This window comes from Bubalus bubalis, chromosome 15 (assembly GCF_019923935.1).
Source record: "Bubalus bubalis isolate 160015118507 breed Murrah chromosome 15, NDDB_SH_1, whole genome shotgun sequence".
NCBI classification, from domain to species: domain Eukaryota; kingdom Metazoa; phylum Chordata; class Mammalia; order Artiodactyla; family Bovidae; genus Bubalus; species Bubalus bubalis.
This window is the reverse complement of record NC_059171.1, coordinates 31,757,224-31,769,785: the sequence shown is the minus strand read 5'-3', so window position 1 is coordinate 31,769,785 and position 12,562 is coordinate 31,757,224. Positions and strand designations below refer to the sequence as shown.

The 12,562-nt window shown below is 36.9% G+C and overlaps 1 non-coding gene across 1 annotated transcript; it reads left to right on the top strand.

Annotated features, from left to right (window-relative positions):
- Nucleotides 1-1,697: 1,697 nt before the first annotated feature.
- TRNAW-CCA lies at nucleotides 1,698-1,769 on the top strand. Its single transcript has one exon. It is a non-coding gene; the product is annotated as a tRNA-Trp (tRNA).
- Nucleotides 1,770-12,562: the final 10,793 nt, after the last annotated feature.

The window sequence follows — 12,562 nt, the reverse complement described above, 5'->3', positions numbered from 1 at the left end:
TCTTCTGTGATTTGTTGGTTATTCAGCAGCGTGTTGTTCAGCCTCCATATGTTGGAATTTTTAATAGTTTTTCTCCTGTAATTGAGATCTAATATTACTGCATTGTGGTCAGAAAAGATGCTTGGAATGATTTCTATTTTTTTGAATTTACCAAGGCTAGATTTATGGCCCAGGATGTGATCTATCCTGGAGAAGGTTCCATGTGCGCTTGAGAAAAAGGTGAAATTCATTGTTCTGGTGTGAAATGTCCTATAGATATCAATTAGGTCTAACTGGTCTATTGTATCATTTAAAGTTTGTGTTTCTTTGTTAATTTTCTGTTTAATTGATCTATCCATAGGTGTGAGTGGGGTATTAAAGTCTCCTACTATTATTGTGTCATTGTTAATTTCCCCTTTCATACTTGTTAGCATTTGTCTTACATATTGCAGTGCTCCTATGTTGGGTGCATATATATTTATAATTGTTATATCTTCTTCTTGGATTGATCCTTTGATCATTATGTAGTGTCCTTGTCTCTTTTTACAGCCTTTGTTTTAAAGTCTATTTTATCTGATATGAGTATTGCTACTCCTGCTTTCTTTTGATCTCTATTTGCATGGAATATCTTTTTCTAGCCCTTCACTTTCAGTCTGTATGTGTCCCCTTTTTTGAGGTGGGTCTCTTGTAGACAACATATATAGGGGTCTTGTTTTTGTAGCCATTCTGCCAGTCTTTGTCTTTTGGTTGGGAAACTGGAGCCTATTATACAGAGTGAAGTAAGTCAGAAAGAAAAACACCAATACAGTATACTAATGCATATATATGGAATTTAGAAAGATGGTAACGACAACCCTGAATATGAGACAGCAAAAGAGACACAGATGTATAGCACAGTCTTTTGGACTCTGGGGGTGGGGGATGATTTGGGAGAATGGCATTAAAACATGCATAATATCATATAAGAAACAAATCGCCAGTCCAAGTTTGATGCAGGATACAGGAAGCTTGGGGCCGGTGCACTGGGATGACCCAGAGGGATGGTATGGGGAGGGAGGTGGAAGGGGGATTCAGGATGGGGAACACGTGTACACCCGTGGCAGATGCATGTTGATGTATGGCAAAACCAATACAATATTGTAAAGTAAAAAAATAAATAAAAAATTAAAAAATGAAATAAATAAAAATTAAAAAAAGAAATAATGATGACAAAGATAAAAGGAAGAAATTAACAAAAGCAAAAACAAAACAAAACAAAAAAACAAATGGAAACTCAGTGAAACAAAGATGTGGTTTACTGAAAAGATCAATAAAATTGACAAACTTTAAGAAAGACTGATTTAAAAAGAGAGAGAAGACATAAATTACCAAAGTAGAAATTTTTAAAGGGGGCAATCACTACAAACCCTATAGACATCAAAAGGATAATAAGAGAATAAAACTTAAAAAATGTCTACGGACTTAAATTTGATAGTGTGCACAAAATAAACTAACCATTGAAAAACATGTACCACGATTCTCCCAATAGTAAATATATATTATGAATAACCAGAACATAGGAAGTAAATCTCCAGGTCCAAATGTTTGGAAAATTCTTCCAAACATTCAAAGAACAATTAAGATTAACTCTACATGATTTCTTCCAGATAACAGAAGAATAGGTAACCATTTCCAATCATCTTATTAATTTTGTATTACATTAATACCTAAAAGGGACTTCCCTGGTGGCTCAGAGGTTAAAGCATCTGCCTCCAGTGCAGGAGACCCGGGTTCGATCCCTGGTTGGGAAAGATCCCATGGAGAAGGAAATGGCAACCCACTCCAGTATTCTTGCCTAGAGAATCCCATGGACAGAGAAGCCTGGTAGGCTACAGTCCACTGGGTCACAAAGAGTCGGACATGACTGAGAGACTTCACTTTCACTTTCAAACCTAAAAAACAGCCAAGAGAATACCAAAAAAATAAAAATAAAACTACAGACTAATATCCCTAATGAATAAAAATGCAGAAATCCTTAACAAAATATTAGCAAATATAATTCATCAATATATAGAGAGTCATATACTATATCGAAGTGAGCTTTATTTCTCAAGAATAATGTGAGATTGGATCAATCATACTAATGTGCTTAGGGAAAAATCACATGATCATACCAACTGATACTGAGAAAAAATTTGACAAAATTTAACATTCATTTAAATTTTAAAAATCTCAGAAAACCAAAAACAGAGGAAATTCTCTGAATTTCATAAAGAATTATCTATAAAACTTTAACAGAGAAGGCAATGGCAACCCACTCCAGTACTCTTGCCTAGAAAATCCCATGGACGGAGAAGCCTGATAGGCTGCAGTCCATGGGGCCACGAAGAGTCAGACACGACTGAGCAACTTCATTTTCACTTTTCACTTTCATGCATTGGAGAAGGAAATGGCAACCCACTCCAGTGTTCTTGCCTGGAGAACCCCAGGGATAGGGGAGCCTGGTGGGCTGCCATCTATGGGGTCACACAGAGTCAGACACAACTGAAGCGACTTAGCAGCAGCAGCAGCATAAAACATTAAAGCCTATAATTTATTTAATGGTGAAAAACTAAATGTTTATACTTTTAGATCAACACAATAAATATGTCTCTTCTCACCATTCAGTTGTATCCAATGTTAGAATTGAATTTGTAGCTGAATTGAATGTTAGACTTGAATTTGTAGCTACTTCAATAAACCAAGAAAATAAAAGGCACACTGATTAGAAGGAATAAATGAAATGATATTCCTGTTTGCAAATGTCATAGAAATCTATAGAATTAGAGAAAAGGAAGGGAAAAAAAAAAAAGAAAACAAGGACAGAAGGGAGGGAGGGACCAAAGAAAGGAAGAAAGAAAGATTCTTCTATGACCATAAATGAGTTCAGAAAAGTCACATGATACACAATAAGTACACAAAAAATCATATTTCTAAATATTAACAATTTGTACATGCAACTAAAATTAAAAACACAGTAACATTTATAGTCACTCACATACCCAACACAGGAATAAAATTTAGAATATATAAAGAACTCAAACCTGTAAGGAGCAAACAAACCAACTTAAACATGAGCAACAGATGTGAAGAAGTAGTTCAACAAAGAAGATGCACAGATGACAGAAAGTAAGCACATGAAAAGATGCTCAACTTCAGTAGCCATGAGGGAAATATACATAAAGCCATAAATGAGTTATTGTTATATACTATAAGAAGTACTAAAGTAAAACTAGTGATAATATTGCATGCTGCTCACAGCATGGAGAAATGGGATCACTCACACATTGCATGTGTGAAGGTAAAATGGCATAACTACTATGGAAAAAGAGCTTGGGAGTGTCTTAAAAGCAAAGCAAAACAAAAAATAACCAAACCAACCAATCAACAAATACTAAAGATGTATCTACCACACAATCCAGTAATTGCAGTCCTTTGCATTTGTCGCAAGGAAATAGAGTTACATATGCACAAAAACCTGCTTGTGAATGTTTATGAAAGCTTTATTCATACTAGCCCCAAACTGAAACAGCCAAGATGTCATTTAATCGTGAGTAGTTTAAAAAACTTGTAGCACATCCATACCATGAAAGATTATCCAGGAATAAAAAGGAACAAACTTTTGATATATACAATAATATGAATTAACCTCCATTGAATTATGCTAGTTGAAAAAAACCTCAAAAGTTTAATATTGATAATTCCATTTATATAAAAGTCTTAAAATAACAAATTATAGAAATAGGAGACCATATTAGTGGTCAATTTAAAGGTTGACAAGAATCTGATTATATCTTATGCTGAAAGACATAGAGAGAATTTTGGGTTCTATTTTTTTTTTAATTTTTTCTCTTTTAAACCAATTATATTTTTTATCAACAGTTTTGAAATATGGTCTACAAATTAAACTTATGAGTTCAGTTCAGTGGCTCAGTCGTGTCCAACTCTTTGTGACCCCATGAATCAGAGCACGCCAGGCCTCCCTGTCCATGACCAACTCTCGGAGTTCACTCAAACTCATGTCCATTGAGTTGGTGATGCCATCGAGCCATCTCATCCTCAGTTGTGCCCTTCTCCTCCTGCCCCCAATCCCTCCCAGCATCAGGGTCTTTTCCAATAAGTCAACTCTTCGCATGAGGTGGCCAAAGTACTGGAGTTTCAGCTTCAGCCTCAGTCCTTCCAATGAACACCCAGGACTGATCTCCTTTAGGATGGACTCGTTGGATCTCTTTGCAGTCCAAGGGACTATCAAGAGTCTTCTCCAACACCACAGTTCAAAAGCATCAATTCTTCGGCACTCAGCTTTCTTCACAGTCCAAATCTCACATCCATACATGACCACTGGAAAAACCATAGCCTTGACTAGACGGACCTTTGTTGGCAAAGTAACATCTCTGCTTTTCAATATGCTATCTAGGTTGGTCATAACTTTCCTTCCAAGGAGTAAGTGTCTTAATATCATGGCTGCAATCACCATAGTCATGATTTTGAAGCCCCAAAAAATAAAGTCTGACACTGTTTCCACTGTTTCTTCATCTATCTGCCATAAAGTGATGGGAACAGATGCCATGATCTTAGTTTTCTGAATGTTGGGCTTTAAGCCCACTTTTTCACTCTCCTCTTTCACTTTCATCAAGAGGCTTTTTAGTTCCTCTTCACTTTCTGCCATAAGGGTGGCGTCATCTGCATATCTGAGGTTACTGATATCTCTCCCAGCAATCTTGATTCCAGCCTGTGCTTCTTCAAGCCCAGTGTTTCTCATGATGTACTCTACATATAAGTTAAATAAACAGGGAGACAATATACAGCCTTGATATACTCCTTTTCCTATTTGGAACCAGTCTGTTGTTTCATGTCCCGTTCTAACTGTTGCTTCCTGACCTGCATATGGGTTTCTCAAGAAGCAGGTCTGGTATTCCCATCTCTTGAAGATTTTTCCACAGTTTATTGTGGTCCACAGAGTCAAAGGCTTTGGCATAGTCAATAAAACAGAAACAGATGTGTTTCTGGACCTCTCTTGCTTTTTTGATAATCCAGCAGATGTTGGCCATTTGATCTCTGGTTCCTCTGCCTTTTCTAAAACCAGCTTGAACATCTGGAAGTTCACAGTTCACGTATTGCTGAAGCCTGGCTTGGAGAATTTTGAGCATTACTTTACTAGCGTGTGAGAAGAGTGCAATTGTGCGGTAGTTTGAGCATTCTTTGGCATTGCCTTTCTTTGGGATTGGAATGAAAACTGACCTTTTCCAGTCCTGTGGCCACTGCTGAGTTTTCCAGATTTGCTGGCATATTGAGTGCACCACTTTAACAGCATCATTTTTCAGGATTTGAAATAGCTCAACTGGAATTCCATCACCTCCACTAGCTTTGTTCGTTGTCATGTTTTCTAAGGCCCACTTGACTTCACATTCCAGGATGTCTGGCTCTAGTTGAGTAATCACACCATTGTGATTATCTGGGCCGTGAAGCTCTTTTTTGTACAGGTCTTCTCTGTATTCTTGCCACCTCTTCTTAATATTTTCTGCTTCTGTTAGGTCCATACCATTTCTGTCCTTTATTGTGCCCGTCTTTGCATGAAATATTCCCTTGGTATCTCTAATTTTCTTGAAGAGATCTCTAGCCTTTCCTATTCTGTTTTTTTCCTCTATTTCTTTGCATTGATCAGCGAGGAAGGCTTTCTTATCTCTCCTTGCTATTCTTTGGAACTCTGCATTCAGATGCTTATATCTTTCCTTTTCTCCTTTGCTTTTCTCTTCTCTTCTTTCACAGCTATTTGTAAGGCCTCCTCAGACAGCCATTTTGCTTTTTGCATTTCTTTTCCATGGGAATGGTCTTGATCCCTGTCTCCTATACAATGTCATGAACCTTCATCCATAGTTCATCAGGCACTCTGTCTATCAGATCTAGTCCCTTAAATCTATTTCTCACTTCTATTGTATAATCATAATGGATTTGATTTAGGTCACACCTGAATGGTCTAGTGGATTTCTCCTACTTTCTTCAATTTCAGTCTGAATTTAGCAATAAGGAGTTCATAATCTGAGCTACAGTCAGTTCCTGGTCTTGTTTTTGCTGACTGTATAGAGCTTCTCCATCTTTGGCTGCAAAGAATATAATCAATCTGATTTCAGTGTTGACCATCTGGTGATGTCAATGTGTAGAGTTTTCTCTTGTGTTGTTGGAAAAGGGTGTGTGCTATGACCAGTGTGTTCTCTTGGCAAACTCTATTAGTCTTTGCCCTGCTTCATTCCGTATTCTAAGACCAAATTTGTCTGTTACTCCAGGTGTTTTTTATTTCCTACTTTTGCATTCCAGTCCCCTATAATGAAAAGGATGTCTTTTTTGGGTGTTCTAAAAAGTCTTGTAGGTCTTCATAGAACCATTCAACTTCAGCCTCTTCAGCTTTACTGGTTGGGGCATAGGCTTGGATTATCATGATATTGAATGGTTTGCCTTGGAAATGAACAGAGATCATTCTGTCGTTTTTGAGATTGCATCCAAATAGTTAGATATACATATTTGTAAATAGTGTATTCAATATGTATTTTCAGGACTCCAGTAATTAAAGACAGAATTGAGGAGTCTGGCTTATGATCAAAGAAAATGATCTCTGATTTTTAAAACTCAGACCTAAGCAATTATACAACCTTTGAAAAAGGAAAGTGTTAGCTGCTCTCAGTCTTTTTGGACTCTTTGCAACCCCATGGATTGTAGCCCATTAGACTCTTCTGTTCATGGAAATCTTTAGCAAGAATACTGAAATGGTAAAAATTCACTTCTCCAGAGGATTTTTCCATCCCAGGGATTGAACCTGGTTTGCAAGCAGATTCTTTACCATCTGAGCCACCATGGAAGCCCTAGCCTTTACCTGGCCTCAAGAGGGAAGCTGCCCCCACACCGGACTTGAAGTGCAGCCAATGACTTTCATTTCACTCTGTAAAGGCAGTTACAGTTGTAAACTTGCCCCCCCCCAAAAACCAGTCATGCTCTTATGAATACCTATAATCCTAGCCCAACCCATCTTTATTAAGAGAATTTTTATCTGGATCCTTCTGCAAATCCTTACTCTGGAGCCTCCATGGAAACTTTGTTATTGGGAGGAAGTTGAAACCTTGAAAAAGACACTTTTCTTCTGTGTCCTCTGTATGCTCAGAACTTTTCTACTATGTTGATTTACCTGGCTCTTGACCTAAACTGATCCCCTGTTTCATTTTCCCCCATGGATTGCTGTGGATGCTATTCTATGAGACAAAATGGAATAGGCTGAGTTTAGCCTCTTGCTTATAGTATCATGGGAAGTGATTAAAGGTTCAACTATTCCATCATATCTTGTTTCAATTGGCTACTTCTAACTTGGCAGGCCAACTCTCTCAGTTAAGCTGAGGTCCTCTGCTTAGACTTTTTTATTTTATTTAGTCAGGCTTAATCTCTATACCAGTTTAACATAAACTTTAACTGTCAAGGTTTTACTGTTTTAAATTGATTTAAAATACATTTTAATCCTCTGGCTCTAACATAGGTAATATTTTATTACTTGACTTATTTCCATAATAAATAAGACATTTTCTCTCTCTATCATTATGATGCTATAATATGCCATATTTATTATTTTTAATATATAGTAGAACCTTTTAGAATATTGGCTTTGAAGTGAATAGGTGCCAAATTTTATAAAGAATTATATGCAAACCCTATCTAGAAAACCATAAAAAGGATGGATATCATTTTTATATATTAATACAGATTTCTTTCTGTGGGATGGCTGCCCGATTTTTAGAAATTTGTTTAAGGAAATTTCAACTGCATTACAGATCTTCTGCTAAACTCTTTGCACATTATAAAAGGACATAAGCTATTGCATGGAATACAATCAGGTGGTTTTAATTGCTAAAATTTTTAGAGCCAGAAAATATAATTAGGCTAAAACTTTACATATTTTTATGTGTACTATATGCTTGTATATCTAATGATTATGCTTTATCCTCTACTATCATAAGTGATAGGGATCTAGATCTTTTAACATATGACTAATGTAATTAAGAAATTACAATATTTAGACCTTCAATGAGTCACCTTATCTCATTTGTCCCAATACTTAATACTTGGCATAATATAAGTGTTTAATAAATATAGATAGAATAAGATAATTTAAAATTAATGACTTTATGAATTTATTATATCTTATTAAAGATCCAAAGCAAACAGGTAAACTAGAAGTTGGATTCTTGGAATCTGTAAGAAAAATCATAAAACTAAGTTGTACTTCTGAAGTTCTAAATCTTGTGCAATTTTGCTCAAACAAACTTTGTCATCACAATGTTCAATTAAACAATTAGCAATTTCTATACAAGAGCAATTTCTCTAAGCAAGGATGGGGCAAATGTTGACTATGATGAAGGTCAGGGTTCTCATTGACTTTCATCATTTGAAGATGACTCCCCACTCCAGTACTCTTGCCTGAAAAATCCCATGGATGGAGGAGCCTGGTGGGCTGCAGTCCATGGGGTCGCGAAGAGTCAGACACGACTGAACGACTTCACTTTGACTTTTCACTTTCATGCATTGGAGAAGGAAATGGCAACCCACTCCAGTGTTCTTGCCTGGAAAATCCCAGGGACGGGGGAGCCTGATAGGCTGCCGTCTATGGGGTCGCACAGAGTCGGACATGACTGAAGTGACTCAGCAGTAGCAGTAGCAAATGGGTGTACTGGAAGTTAAAACAATCTATTTCCTACCCATATCTAGAGAAAGCATTCTTTCCCCACCATCCCTCACCCCATAGCATTGTTACTGCTTAAAAGCTTAAAAAGAAAAAAAAATGAACTCTTATTTCATCTATATTACTGATTACTGCATGGTGTGGTTGAAGTGACATCACATAGCTAAAACCTTACCAATAAAACTCAGAAAATATAGTACTCTTACACATTTCTTAAAATATCTATGTTAATACTTTTCTGATAATAGCTATATGTATTCTTATAGACAAACATTTTTTCCCACTACCAATATAAGTCAAGAATATTATTATCAAAATAGAGTATATTCCCAGAGTAAGACTGAATATAAATGCAGGGAATATATCTCATCATTCCTGGTTACTGATACTTTGAATAAAGAAACAAATGATGAACATATAGAAAGATTTTTTTTATTTTATTTTTAAACTTTATGATATTGTATTAGTTTTGCCAAATATCAAAATGAATCCACCACAGGTATACATGTGTTTCCCATCCTGAACCCTCCTCCCTCCTCCCTCCCCATACCATCCCTCTGGGTCGTCCCAAATGTAAGTTTATAATTAAACTTAGAATTAGGTTACCATGTCTCTTATTTATCCTCAACAGTACTCATTTATTAATTTGTAACCTCTGGATTTCCCTGGGGTGAAATACAAAACTGGCCCCCATACAAGAAGGGCAAGGAGAGACCCAAGACGGAGGCAGACCACTCCTGATTGGTAGGTGGTGGTATAGGCAAGGGAATTTATATAGGAGGCTTGTTGTGTGCAACCACAAGGTGCATAGATCTTGTACTTCCCTCCACCATCTTAAAATCTCACATAGAAGCCTTAACAGCCTTCAGTGAGGTATTCAATCCAGATGAAACAGCTGTTAGTAATGGAAATAGTAGGCAGAATGTACATTCCAAAGACAGGGGAGGGGGCTAGGAAGACTCCAGTCACTCTGTCTAGCTTCTGGGTCAGCCAGAGGTCACATACTCTCAATGATCTTCTCCAATATCATCGGATTCTTAAAAGCAGCTAGTCAGCTTCATAATAGACAACTTTCTAGGGAATTATTGTAAATTAAAACAAGAATTCTAAAAGATAAAGGAATACCGGACAACCTGACCTGCCCCTTGAGAAATCTGCATGCAGGTCATGAAGCAACAGTTAGAACTAGACATGGAACAACAGACTGGTTCCAAATAGGAAATGGCTGTATATTGTCACCCTGCTTATTTAACTTATATGCAGAGTACATCATGAGAAATGCTGGGCTGGAGGAAGCACAAGCTGGAATCACGATTGCTGGGAGAAATATTAATAACCTCAGATATGCAGATGACACCACTCTTATGGCAGAAAGTGAAGAAGAACTAAAGAGCCTCTTGATGAAAGTGAAAGAGGAGAGTGAAAAAGTTGGCTTAAAGCTCAACATTTAGAAAACTAAGATCATGGCATCCGGTCCCATCACTTCATGGCAAATGGATGAAGAAACAGTGGAAACAGTGGCAGATTTTATTTTGGGGGGCTCTAATATCGCTGCAGATGGTGAATGAAGTCTTGAAATTAAAAGATGTTTACTCCTTGGCAGGGAAGTTATGACCAACCTAGACAGGATATTAAAAAGCAGAGACATCACTTTGCCAACAAAGGTCTGTCTAGTCAAGGCTGTGGTTTTTCCAGTAGTCACGTATGGATGTGAGAGTTGGACTATAAAGAAAGCTGAACACTGAAGAATTGATACTTTTGGACTGTGGTGTTGGAGAAGACACTTGAGGTCCCTTGGACTGCAAGGAGATACAACCAATCCACCCTAAAGGAGATCAGTCTAAGTATTCATTGGAAGGACTAATGTTGAAGCTGAATTTCCAATACTTGGGCCACCCAATGGGAAGAACTGACTCATTTGAAAAAATTCCGATGCTGGGAAAGATTGAAGGCAGGAGGCGAAAGGGACGACAGAGGATGAGACTGTTGGATGGAATCAGAGACTCAATGGACATGACTTTGGGTAAACTCTGGGAGTTGGTGAACTCAGGGGTAAATTCAGGGAGGCCTGGCGTGCTGCAGTACATGGGGTGGCAAAGAGTAGGACACAACTGAGCGACTGAACTGAACGGAACTGAAAACAAAAACAGCAAAAATCTTTTATGAGTTGATGTAATATAAGTATTTAATAAATATTAACTGGAAAGCAAAGTTTTAGAAGCTTTTAGCTGAAAACACTTCAAAATGTTTAAGCCAGTTTTCAGAAGTAGCTGTTTTTTAAAATGGCTTCAAACTCTGCCATCCAGTATTTTTGACTAATATCTAAAATTCATAACAAGTTCTAGGAGCTCTCATCCCCAAAACAAATTATCATAAAATGAGTAGTGTGAACAACTACATATAACCTAAATATAATACTGAGGAGAGAGAACTCTTCTATAGTATGGCTTATCCCCACATGTTCCACCCAGTTCAGTTTTTGTTGTAAGTTATAATCAGTGTTAACAACTGGAGAACACTGTAATATAGATGTTCATTAACCCACCAAAAAGCAATGAGATGTGTATTTTACATAAAAATACAGTAACATAAAAGTAGTCAGCATAGAAATACTTACTTATAAAATATATACAATAAATATTGCATGATTCATAATGATTTTATTATTATAAACTTGTGAACTCCTTAAGTTGTCTTTATTTTAATTTAGCCAGCTGCTGCTGCTGCTGCTAAGTCGCTTCAGTCATGTCCAACTCTGTGCGACCCCATAGACGGCAGCCCGCCAGGCTCCCCTGTCCCTGGGATTCTCCAGGCAAGAACACTGGAGTGGGTTGCCATTTCCTTCTCCAATGCATGAAAGTGAAAAGTGAAAGTGAAGTTGCTCAGTCGTGTCCGACTCCTAGCGACCCCATGGACTGCAGCCTACCAGGCTCCTCCATCCATGGGATTTTACAGACAAGAGTACTGGAGTGGGGTGCCATTGCCTTCTCCGAGGTGCCTTTAAATTCTTCTTCACTGAAGAAAGACTAAGAAATTAAATAGATGTATGGCTATACAGAAATAGAACTAAGTAGACTGGTTCTATACAGTTCTTTATTATTCTAAGTTAGAATGCTAATTATTTAGCAACATTATTAGTACTAAATATTACTATATTAGGAGTACTAAATTCTAAGTATTATTGATACTAAATAGTTCAAGTACTAATACTGGTGCCTATCTTGTTGAGAAGCCTCCTCTACCCATATTAGCTTTGGATGCTGTGCACAGGAGCCATATTTAAGCAAATTCATCCAAAATATCTCATCTATCCATTTCTATGTGATGTAGTTACAGAAGGGCAGAGGTCAGACACATGATGTTTTTCTTCTACAAATTGCATAAGATACTAAATTCTGCTGTTCTTGTTTGATCAGGCAGCAAGTTCACTTTAAGTACAGACTTTATAAATTTTAAATGTGAGACAGTATGTCTCCATGAATATCATTTGCAAGACTCATGCATCAAGCTGCTATTAATCCCAGTAATGGATTCTTTTTCTTCTGACATAGCTCTTCAGCTTTGCCATCTTTCTCTGACCTTCTCTAAACACAATCTAACCACTATCTTAATATGAAAATTGATTTTTTTTTCTCCTATAGGATGGAAGAACTTTTTCTATGTAGGTTAACTCACATAAATTTCTCCCATTCAGTAAAACCATGAATCTACTTCTGAAAAACTAGTAAGCATTTCATCTAATACACTTTAAGTTTAATAACTTTGTATAATAACATATAGGCCACCACAATTATAAGAATAATAGTTAACTTTTATTGAGTGTTTACACTATGAAAAGTTCTTTTT